Here is a 12,471-nt window from a genome sequence, read left to right as displayed (position 1 = left end):
AAAGCTTGATGGGCGTTTTGGTTATTTAAAAATTTTTGCTATTATAAATAATAATGTGAAATTTCTTGTACATACTTTGGAGAGACTACCCATAAGTAAATTTCTAGCCATAAAATTGTTGGGCACAGTGATAAGATTTTCCAGTTTTTAAAATTTTGATAGATACTGGCAAATTGAAGATTGAGAAGCTGCAAGAATTTATATTCCTACTGATAAACATTCTCTCATTTTGTCTTGTCAAGACGAAATTTATTCAGTATGGTGAATGTCAAACACTACATCAATGGTATTTTTGTCTATTTAATTTTAATTTACATACAGTGAAATAAATTCACTAGGTGTACAGTTATAAGAACTTTCAAAAATGCTTAGAGGGAATCATGCCTTTTTAAAACATATTTTTTATTTTCTAATAGAAGCTATGCTTGCTATTTTAAAAAATAAATAAAACTTGGGAAATTACAAAAATTAGGAAGAAGAAAATATCCTTGAATCCTCTACTTAATGACATCACTGTGAATATTTTTGTGTATTTCTTTCATTCCTTTTGTTTCCTGTGTGTAGTTTTTTTTCCTTAAGCCATCATCATTAAATTATATGTTTTGCATTCTTAAAAGTAATAATTGCTAAAGATAAGGGAGGTGAGGGGAAGGCAGCTGTGTTTGGGGATATCTGCAAAATAAATGGTCTCCCAATCCCAGAGTTTCAGTTACCATTTTTCTATTTCAATTCACAAATCTCTTTCTCTGCTCTGTTCTTTCATAGAGCTTCTCTCAATTTCTGGTGGTCTTTGTTGGACACTTGTCAGATGTACATGCCACCACCAGCTCAAATTCAACACGTCCAAACTTCATTCATTACTTGCCTGTCAAATCCATTTACTTATTTCTGAAGGGGGAACATTCTTGTTCTCCCAGAGGTCATCTTTGACACCAAGTCTTAGATTTTTCTTTTTTTTAGAAATCACTCCCACTATCCATCCCTTGTTGTTTCCATCGTCCCACTTGCCAAGATCCGTATAGTTGGATTAACGCAGTAGCTTCTTGATCTCTTATCTTGAGTATCCAGCGGTGGACTCTTGCTAACTCTTATCATCTGTCCAGAAGCTCATGTGTCATAAAGCTGTGTTGCATTCACATTGGACTTTGGAGACTCCGAAGATCCTGTGAGGCGTTTTCTTCCTCCATCTAGTGTGCCCTGGTTAGCCTGTTTTCATGCCTACCTCTGGACTGACCCCATGGTGGCCTCCTGCTCAGGACTCTCCATCTTTCAAGGCTGGTGCCAAGTCCCAGTTCCCAAAAGTCATTTCTGACAGTTTCAAGCCCTGTTGAATTCCTGCTTTTCTGAGCTCTCATGCACTGTTTGATAATTAGGCAGTGTTTCTTTAGTTCACTAGTTGTTCCAGTCTGTCTAGGTATATTGCTTCACATGTACTCCCATTTCCATTTCAGTGCTTAGACAGTTGTGGCAGTTCAGGAAGCTAGCCAAACAGTTGGTTTATTCCATTTTCTTTGAGACTGTCAGTACAGATGCTAAAATATTGACCTCTTACTAAACTGGGAAAAAGAGAAGCCTTGATAGTACCTTTCATCATTGTTAACAGGAGCATATAGGCACTTCCCTGGTGGTCCAGTGGATAAGACTCCGCGCTCCCAGTGCAGGGGGCCTGAGTTTGATCCGTGGTCAGGGAACTAGATCCCTTATGCTGCAACAAGAACCCGTATGCCGCAACTAAAAGAGCCCACACGCGACAACGAAGAGGCCACACATGACAACAAAGATCCTGTGTGCTGCTACTAAGACCCTGCTCAGCCAAATAAATAAGTAAATAAATATTAAACAACAAAAAAAGAGCATACAGGTGAGAGTTCACTGCCTGGGCGTTCATAGCTGAGAGCAACAGCTCTGCCCAATACATGGAGCCTACAGACTGGGTGCTGATTCAGGCTCATTTTAGAAGTTGATTGAACTGCCACAGATATGGAGGGACTTAGATATAAACTGGATCAAAAACTGAGCAGGGAAGGGAAATTTCTATTTTGTTGGAGGCTGATTTCTGAGAGGCCTCACTGTGTCTGGTAGTTCTGGTGTTTTTGGTTTACAGATTCTTCATGCCGTTGACGTCAGTGTCCTACTTTCTCGTTACTAAACATGTTATATGAAAATGCTGTGTTGTTTATAGTTTGATCAGTAGCAACAAGAGAAATATTTACCAGAGAAATTGAGTAGTTTTGCAAAACTATATAAACACTGATGATGATTACAGAGCTTGCATAAGAAGGTAAGGAAGGAAGATTGTAATGGTTATATAAAGAGATTCGAAGCATATTAGAACAACTCTGGCCTTTTCAGTTGGATATATTTTAAAATCAACATGTTAGTGTTGGATTAAGACCAACTGTCTATAAATTGTCTAAGTTGTTTGCTGACTTTCTGTTTGGTATGGAAAAACCTCATCAATAAATTTGTCCCATTCCCTCTGATGATAATTTGTTTTAAATACAGGTATTTTGTTTTAGGTTTGCCATGTAAAACCAGAACCTGCAATTTAGTAATTATAAGGCCCTTTTGGATTTGAGTAGTGTTTACCCTTGGATGGACCCTGTGTTTCATTTAGATTTCTTATGCTGGTTCTGAGCTTCTCAAAAAGAGCCTCTGACTCCCCTTTTGGCCTTTCAGCTTGTGCTTGTTACCACGTGGATTTCTGCTTTGGCCTTTTTCACATCTGACTCCCTCCCTCCTCCCAGTGCTGTGAGTGAGAAATTAGGTTATGGCACTTGTTCACCTCCATCATAGTGCAGGCTGCAAAGTTGATTACGTAGGATATGATATAGGGTTTGCTTTGATATTTGGACTAAGATACATGGCCATGCCTCTGTTGTGTATATGTGTATTTGTAAAAAGGTGTCAGAACACACTCTTTGAATGGAGTCTGATTACCATGGTTATCTACTATGAAATAACATTTTTTTTCCTGATATCCATTTTCTTAGACTGGTGCTGTCCAATACAATTACAGTGGGAGTCACATATGTAATTTTCTAGTAGCTATGGTGAATAAAGTTAAAAACAGGTAAAATTTATTTTAGTAATACATTTTATAACCTAATGTATAAACAACATTATTCATGTAATCAATATAAAAATTAATGAGATTTTACTTTTTTTTTCATGGTAACTCTTTGAAGTCTGGTGTGTATTTTACATATCTCAGTTGGACTGACCACATTTCAAGTGCTCAGTAGTCATATGGGGCTGGTGACATTGGGTGGCACAGCTCAAGACCACATTGCTTTATCTACTGAGTTGTCAAGTTGTAAGCTTTTGGATTCTGGGGTATTTCATAATGTAAGACACTTCAATTTAAGGACTGCCTAATAAAATATACTCATAGTTGAGTGATGTTTCTATCACCCCTTTCTCATTTTTTTCCTGTTAAATGGAGAGGTTTCCCATTGCCTGAAAATTGTTTCTGAACCAATTTCACAATTAGATCGATTGATAGGCAGTATTTCTAGATGTTAATCCATTTATTCCCTCGCTTGAGAAGTAGAAAAAAAATTCTTAACATAGCATTTAAAATTTATATATATATGTAATTTTTCTTAAGTAAGAAGTACAGTACTATTGTTAGATAAAAATGGGCTTTGGAAGAGTTGAAATCAGAGAATAAAAGGATATGAGGAAATACAGGAAAATCAGGAACCCCTGAACCCGGTAGGTTTGCAGCACATTAAGAACGCCTACCTTCTTAACCACACCTTTGGTTCCCTTAGTTACTCAGGTGCTCTCAGCAAATCACAGAAATGAGGAACTTAGGCATTTCGTTACAGGGAGACCCATCTGTCAGCTGCTGTTTGGGGAGCGAGCACATTGACTACATCAGTTGGGTGTGTTTCTTCAGCACTGGTTTTGAGTGCCTTAGCTTCTTTTTTCTAGTTTGTGTTGCCTTCATATTTATTTCAGTATTGACCTTATGCAGTGATTTAAGGTTTAAAAAATTTGAAAGTGATACATATACATTCTAGAAAAATAAGAGGAAAAAAATCAGTTTTAATCCTGTCATCTGGAGAATCTGTTTTTCCGTGTGTGTGTGTGCACGCGCGTGCGTGTGTGCGTGCGTGTGCGTGCTTAAGTGTGTGTGGCTACAACTTTAATAGGATTGTCATGTATGTTTTGTAACCTGCCTTTTCCTCTACTCAGTGACACAGTCAACACATTTCCATGTCAGTGAAATGTTATTACCAATTTTTTAATCCCCATAATATATTATTATAAGAATTAACCCACGATTTAACCAACCAGTTTTCTATTTTTAGACATTAATAATTTACCTTCCAGTTTTGGATTATTCTAAGCACTATTTAGTGAACATTCTCACTTTGAAAAATTTGAGCCTATTTTAATTATTTTGTTATGATAAATTCTTTAAGAATAGGATTGTTGGGTCAAAGGTTAGGTGTATTTTTAGAGCTTTTGATTAATGTTGTTAAATGGCCATCTAGAAATGTTAAAGCCAGTAATTACTCCCACTAGCAGTATATCCAAAGTGCTTTCCTGCTTAAGGGACGTTAAAAATTATTTAGTAATTTTATGATTTGCTGAGTGAATTATAAGTAATACATTTTATTTATGATCTTTTGGATTTCTCACATTTTTCAGAAGAAAGCTTACACATGATTATATTCCCATCAGCAATATAGTGAGAATCACATTAAAATTAAAAAGGAATCTTGATGTGTTAGGAATTCTTACAACCAAGTGGACTGCTTTTAAGTGTGTGTGGCTAAGGTGTCCTAAATCCAATTCATCAGAGAACCTGCCTTCCTGACCTGGTGGCTCTGGATAAATTTTGGGGTATACCCTTCTGAAATCTTTTATTTTGCTAGTCCAAACTTAGGAACCAGATAGATTCAGGAAAATGTGGATTCCTCACTGCATGAACTCAAAAAGAGCATAAATTTGGATAAAGAAGGATACTTGGCATGAATTGCGTCATTGCTTTGGAGGGAACAGTGAAGGAAGGTGAACAGTTTGACTTGGATTTTGAGGGGTCTGGAAGGAATTTGCTGAGGAATTGATCATTTAAACAGAGATCTGAAGTATGAATAGGAATTCTCCAGATGTTATAGCATTCCAGGTAGTGAGAATAGCAGGCTGTGTTCTCCAGCCTTGATGCCTATCAGTTTTGAAGTTCACATCAGTCTGTGATACCATCCTCTCTTTACTTTGTGCCATCATCTACCAACTTCTTGGCCATTTATGTGCCTTGGATGTTGGCTCCTGGCTTGCTATGTTTCTTTCCACTGTGTCTTCTAACATCGTCTCTAAGTTGTTGGCTTATCCAGCCTTCAAACCTCACTCTCCCTTTACATTATCTTTTCCAGGGAGTTTTACATCCATTTCACTTCAGCTTTCTTGGGCCTTGTTATCTCCCAGATGATACTTTGGGAACCTTGAGCTTGGAGAATCTCCCCTCTGCACACATCCTGTCCTTCCTAGCTCTCATTTATTCTCCTCCAGCAGTCCTTGTTCCTTGGGCACTTCGGTGTTCTCTGGCTTCCTCTTGCCTTCCCAACCCTTCTTACCTGCTGTGGACTTCAGGGAGTCTCGTTACTGTCATCTCACCAACACCTTGGTTTTCTCATTCTCTGAATTGGCCCCATAACTTGCCAACTTTCGTCAGTGGCACAGTCCTACTTGTTTAATTTTTCTGTCTTTTTTTGTTAGTTGCACTCTGCTGGAGAGAAATTGGATAACAAGGTGACTTTCTCCTTTACGTATTTATAAGTTTTGGGCTCAGCTAGATCCTTGACTTTTTTTTTTTCCTTTGTCAGTAATTTTACTCATTCCTTTCCCATATCTCATCCTTGGCCTCCTTCTTCTCCACCATGACCTCCACTTTTTAGTTCATTAAGAAAATAAGTCATCAGATAAGTGCTCCCTCAACTTCCTGTCTCATTGAGTGTTGAGTAATAGTGACTATCTCTACACATCTCTACCCACTTTATTCCACAGAGGACATGAGGCAATCACTACAGACAGTCTGTGTGGACCTGTTGTTACAGATTCTGAAAGTTTTCCACCCAGGATTACAGGAGAACTGCTTATTGCTCCTTATTGGTATACTTAGAATTTCAGATCTTCAATTTATGGAGAGATGTTTGTGTTTTCGCAGAAAATAGGATTTTAGAAGTGACACAGCCCTTGGAGAGGGGTGGATTAAATCACCTCCCAAGGTGACAGAGCTCATTTGTGGCACAGTCTGGGCTGGAATCTCCATTAGTAGCCTTTCTTTATCCAAAATAAAAATACTTTAGTTTTTTTTCCCCCCTTGGAGAGGGGTCAGATTTGAGGTGAAGAGTACATCAGATTTATTTGTAAGTTAAAATAAAAAAGGTAGTGGATATACATGGAAAAAAATTCAGAAAGTACATGAAGACAGATATGGAAAGTAAGTCTCCCTTCTGTCTGCTCCCAGTTTCCCTCTCTGGAGGCAACTGCTTTTACCAGTTTTTGCATGTGTTTTGCATGTGTTTTGTGTGAAACTTCTGGAGTTTCTTTGTTAGAATTTTGTTTTTAATTGGGAAATTTCAAATATAAAGAAATTGAAAGAATGAACCCTCATATGTCAGATACCCAGATCTAATAAGTCTAACCACATTGTCTTTGCTTTAGGGTTTTTTTTTTTAAATAAGAAAATAAAACATTTTAAATATCCTTTTTGTATCCTTTGCTAATATCATCTTCTCTCTCTCTCCTAGAGGTAACTTTGCAGTCCACAGTTTTACTTTTGTATTATATGTTTCCATATCCATAAGTCAACATACAATATTGACCATATTAAAACCCATATTGACCATATTAAAACCCATAATAAAAGATCTCATGTGGTATGAGTTCTGCAGCCTACTTGCTCATTCAGGTATGTTTTCAAGCCATGTTGATCCAAGTGGCTAGAGTTCATTTGTTTTAACTGCTCTGTTTTATTCCACTGTTTAAACATACCAGAACTTATTTTTATATTCTCCTGTTGATGTGTTGGTTGTATACTGTTAAAATGGGGTAGAGTATGCTGAGAAGTGGCATTGCTGAATCATAGGGCACACACATCTTCAACCTGCTGGATGTTACCAAATTGTTCTCCCAAGTATTTGAACCAATTTACGTTTCTGGCAACAGTGGGAAAATTCCTGTTTATCCACAGCCTTTCCAACACTTGGTATTATTAAACTCTTTTATTCCTGCATTATCTGGTAGGTGTGAAATGATACCACATTTTAATAGGCATATTCCATGGTTTGTTTATCCATTCACTAGTTAAAGGTGAATGTTGTTTCCAGGTTTGGGCTATTGTAAACCACTGTAAACATTTATGTACAGATTTTTGAGCAAAAGTTGTCATTTCTCTGGGTAGATACCCAGGAGTATATTGCTGGATCTTAGAGTAAGTGTGTGTTTTAACTTTATAAGAAATGGCCAAACTGTTTTCTAAAGTGGTTTGCCATTTTAACAAACCCATCACGAGTGTATGAGAGTTCCATTTGCTCTGTGTCCTTATTAGCATTTGGTATTAGCAGTTTCTTTTTGTTTTAGCCATTCTAATAGGAATGTCTTTTTTTTAACCCAAAAAATTAAATTTTAAAATGGATTATATTTTTAAATGATTTAAAATAATTGATATTTGCCTTTCTTGGTCTTGCATGTTCTTTTTTCCCCCTTTAATTCAAAATCAGCATTGTGTTAGGGTAACCAAATAATGATAAAGATATGGTATAGTGCAGCCTAACATTGCAGGCTGCTGCTAGAAAGCTTGGTAAATGTATTTTTTTTGCTGCTCTCAGCAAAGTTCATATGGTTATGGAATCTTTGATTTACTGGTTGGGGATTTTTAAAATTTGGTTTTATTTCTGGAAAATGTGTATTAAAACTTTACAGTGAAGAGTATTGAGTCCCCATTTTAATGACATCATCCACCTACTTATGTAGACTGCCCCCCTCCCAGCTTTGAATAAGATTCAATTTGAGGGTGCTTGTTTCATTACTGAAAGCAAACATGCAAAAACCACAGATATGGGCCAACACCCTTATTTTACAGAGCAAGACATCTGAGGCCCACTGGATAATGTCTTTCCTGCACTTACACCATCGTGCATGGTCTGCACAACCATGGGCTTCTGGATTCTCAGTGAGTTCTGTTTTCCCACTACCCCTTGTATTCGACTTCAAGGTACTGACCAGAACACACTGTAATGTGAATCGTTAGTTTGAAGGATGTAGTCTTAACAGTGGATTTACTTTCAGAATTGAATACACTTACTTTTACTTTTATTGCTGAATTCTGGATGTGCTGTCAGCACATATTCCGAGTTGTGCTTTGAGATTATGAATGAAAGGCCAGCCTCTAAGTGTCTGCTGGAGAAGCCAACTTAATAAGTCTTTGATAGTCAAGGGGAACAGTGTTCAAGGGGAACACCTCACACAAATGTGTATCCTTTATTGTGATCCTTCCATTTGGTTCCTCTGAAGGAAAATAGAATTTAGCCAGGTTTGAAATATGTACTGATTTATTTTCTGTTGAAAATTTAGTGACTGGGTTTATTCCAAATGTGTTGTCTTGCCAGATTTTCTTTCTACGTATGTGGGTTTTTTTTTTTTTTTTTGGAGGGGGGTAATAGTTTTGGCTGTTCTATTATACCCAAATATGAAATAGCTTCTTTTTCACATAATCTGGCTCCTTTTTATTCTTATAGTTTCACCATTCCTAGAGTATTGATTCATTTACATGGCTCAAGATGTTTCCTTCAGCCAGTGGGAAGAGGGAAAGGAGAGAGCATGTTTACTCCAACTCACATCCCATTGGCCAAAACATAGTCACACGGCCACATCTAGCTGCAAGGGAGGCTGGGAAATGTTGCCTGAATTTAATTGGTTGTGTGCTGAACTTAAAATCAAGGCTTTTTATTAGTCTAGTTATTAATTGAATGACAGAGGACTCACACCTGGTGGTCTCTGACAATTAAGTAGAGAATTTGCCACGTGAATGAAAACAATACATAGAAATAAGTTGGATATGAAGTTAAAATGTATTTCAGTTCTGTCTACTTTTCTGTATGAAATTTTACAAAATATTAAAAAAAATTTATATTTTATAATTTATCTTAATGAAGTGCCATTTAAATATTGTAACACTAGAGGGTGCTGTTAATATATTTGCTTTTAGTGTTTACAGAATTCCTTCCCCCCCTCCCCCCAGGTTATCTTATTACAGGATCAGAGTAGTTTTGTCCAGTTGCTAACTCTAAATCTCCTTTGTTGTTTTACTCAGTTTTACAACAGTAGGGACACTGAAATGTCAGTATGTAACATTTATTTGGAAAGGCAGAAATAGATAATCACCAAATGTGTAAGGTTTTAAAAAAATAGTTTAAATTGGTCCTTAAAGGGAAAAGATAAATCAGAGATTACATTAGTCAAATTAGATATTTTCAAATACATAATTATTTCTGAAGAATTAAACATTTTTTTCAGTATTTGGCCAAGTTTAGCCTTTTGGTTGTTTTGCCTAATTTTTGGTCCTAAATTTACTGACCTTATATGGGTGCCAAGAATTGAACTACTGCTAATTTTGCCTCCTAATACATTGGGAGGGACAAAATTAAGACTTAAAACTTTTCCACAAAGTAAAAACAATTATAATCCCACTTTACAGAGGTAACTGGTATAAGCAGCTTGGTGCATCACCTTTTGGTTTCTTAGCACACTTGCACGTGCATGTATACAGTACTTTAAGAGGGTCATCATATGAGTTAATGCTAGTGCATAGGATGGTTTTTTTTCTATGTTCATTTGTAAATGGCTACCGTTCTGAAGTATCTTATTCTAGTGCCCCCCCCACCCCACCAATTCATTTTCTTTGTAGACAGATCCATTACCTGTGAATAATTCTTTTGTCTTCCCTTTTCTATTATTTGAACTTTAAAAATCTTTTTCTTACTGTATTATTTAGAACTTCCAGAACAGTTTTCTGTAACGGAGGCCATCACATTCCCTTCTGTTTTTGGCTTTAATATAACCTTTCTGGGTTTTTCAGAGTAAGTATCTCATTGGCTTTTGGCATGAGATAGGGATTCTTTTTGAGGACATTTTTCTTCTGTATTGGAATGCATGAAGAATTTCATTCAAAAATTGATTTTGAGTTTTATCAAATGCCTTTTTGGTTTCTGGTTTTCTTTTTGGATCTTAATGGTTTTTCTTCCTTCTGCCTGTTGATATGAGTTGTAATACTAGCTTTTTTCCTTTTTTTGTGCTTTGTCAAGTTTGGAATCAGGGTTATGCTTAGGTTTCTAAAATGATTGACAAGCTTTTCATCCTTTTCCGGTGCTTTGGAGCTAAGTGTAAGGAGTAACTTCCTTAATGCTTGGAGACGTTTGCCTAGGAAACCACCTGGGTCCAGTGTGTTTTTGAATGGAAAGTCTCTATCTGCCTTGGCCTTAAGAGCCCTCTTGGATGTATTTATCAAATTTATCGGTTCTGTTGCTTATTTCCTAGCTAATTTTTTCCTCTTCCTCTCTTTAATTTTTTTTTTAAGTTTCTTTAGAGTATTTTGTTGCTTATTCTTTTTTTGTAAGGGTATTTTTAACAGTCTCAATTTCACCTTTGACCTAACGGTTATTTGGGAGAAAGGCTAAAAATTTTGAAGTTGTTAAACTTTCTTTGTTGATAATTATTTTTTATGTGTTTTGACATTATGATCGGGCACTGAGAAGTGTTCCTTTTTTGTGGGGGCTGAAATTTTCATTTGGCATGATGGTCAGTTTCCACTAATGCTCTTTAGCTGTTGAAAATAAAGCTCTACTTTCTATGTCATGGAAAGTTTGGTACTTATTATGTTAGCCTGATTCATTATATTGGTCAGATTCTCTAATTGATGCAAAATAAAATTAACATAGAGATCAAGCCTGTGCTCATTACCCCTCCACCCTCTTGCCCCCTATCTTCTTGGAGGCAGATAGGTATGTTTATAGTGTTGGTCATTCTTCTGTATTGCTAACCATTATGGATCTTATTTCAATGAAATAATGTTCAGAACATAAAATTAACATATGAATTTTATAATATAGCATATAATTTTATATTTTATAATATAAAATTATATATATTATATATATAATATATATAATATAATATATATTTTATATATTATATATAATATATATTTTATATTTTATAATATAATATAATATATATATAATTTTATAACATAAAATTAACATATGAATTTTATAATATTATAATATAATAATGTAAAATGACCCTCTTTTTCCCCTTTTAATACTTTCTGGCATGAATTCCATTGTGTCTGACATTTAAAAATAATGATAAAGCAGCATTAATGTTGCTTTATTTTTGTTTCATTTTTAAGGTTTATCTTAGGCATTTATTTATTTATTAATAAACTTATTTATTTTTGGCTGTGTTGGGTCTTTGTTACTATGCGTGGGCTTTCTCTAGTTGCGGCGAGTGGGGGGCTACTCTTCGTTGCGGTGCGCGGGCTTCTCATTGCAGTGGCTTCTCTTGTTGCGGAGCACGGGCTCTAGGTGTACAGGCTTCCATAGTTGTGGCACACGGGCTCAGTAGTTGTGCCTCACAGGCTCTAGAGTGCAGGCTCCGTAGTTGTGGCACACGGGTTTAGTTGATCCGCGGCATGTGAGATATTCCTGGACGAGGGCTTGAACCTGTGTCCCCTGCATTGGCAGGTGGATTCTTAACCACTGTGCTACCAAGGAAATCCAGGCATTTAGTTTTTGACAAACCTGGGAATATTTTTAATGGAATGAATTTAACTAATTTACAGGTTTAGTTTTAGTCTATAGTCTGTTTCAAATTCTAATAGTAGTTTCTCTAAAAAAAAAAAAAGACTTTCTTCAGTTGTCATAGCTAAAATCTAATGGTATTTTCCTATTCCCGTCTGTTTGGGAGAAGGGCTTGCAGCATCTTTTCATTTCCTGCATTCAGTCTTTAATGTACTCTTGTTCAATCTGCTTTGTTTTTAATTACGTTTTTAACATTACATAGCACATTTTTAAAGAATAATTTGATATATGCAGTCAATTTTTTTTTTTTTTTTGTGGTACGCGGGCCTCTCACTGTTGTGGCCTCTCCCGTTGCGGAGCACAGGCTCCGGATGTGCAGGCTCAGCAGCCATGGCTCACCGGCACAGCTGCTCCGTGGCATGTGGGATCTTCCTGGACGGGGGCATGAACCTGTGTCCCCTGCATTGGCAGGTGGACTCTCAACCACTGCGCCACCAGGGAAGCCCATATGCAGTCAATTTTATAACTGGGTTTATGTCCTGATCTTGATGGGTTTGGCTGGTATACATTGTTAGCAACCCTGTTTATTAGTGACCACTCCAAATTTTACCTCTTATGTGGCTGGAATATAGCCTCAGGCTTTGCTTTTTTTCTT

General features: G+C 36.5%; 1 protein-coding gene across 3 annotated transcripts in view; it reads left to right on the top strand.

Moving 5' to 3' along the window:
- The window catches only part of SLC23A2 (solute carrier family 23 member 2), a 339,540-nt gene that overhangs the window by 209,791 nt on the left and 117,278 nt on the right, over window positions 1-12,471 (top strand). Inside the window, exons 1-2 of one of the 3 annotated variants that reach the window (XM_033440280.2) lie at window positions 6,877-6,925; window positions 8,099-8,188. The exons of the other annotated variants lie outside the window; for them this stretch is intronic. The gene's annotated coding sequence lies outside the window, so the exon portion shown is untranslated. Of the gene's footprint in view, window positions 1-6,876; window positions 6,926-8,098; window positions 8,189-12,471 lie in introns of those variants that run through there. 3 annotated transcript variants of the gene reach the window in all.

The sequence above is a fragment of the Orcinus orca genome, chromosome 16 (assembly GCF_937001465.1).
Source record: "Orcinus orca chromosome 16, mOrcOrc1.1, whole genome shotgun sequence".
Lineage (NCBI taxonomy): Eukaryota > Metazoa > Chordata > Mammalia > Artiodactyla > Delphinidae > Orcinus > Orcinus orca.
The sequence above is the reverse complement of the archived record's forward strand: the minus strand, read 5'-3'. Positions and strand labels throughout refer to the sequence as shown.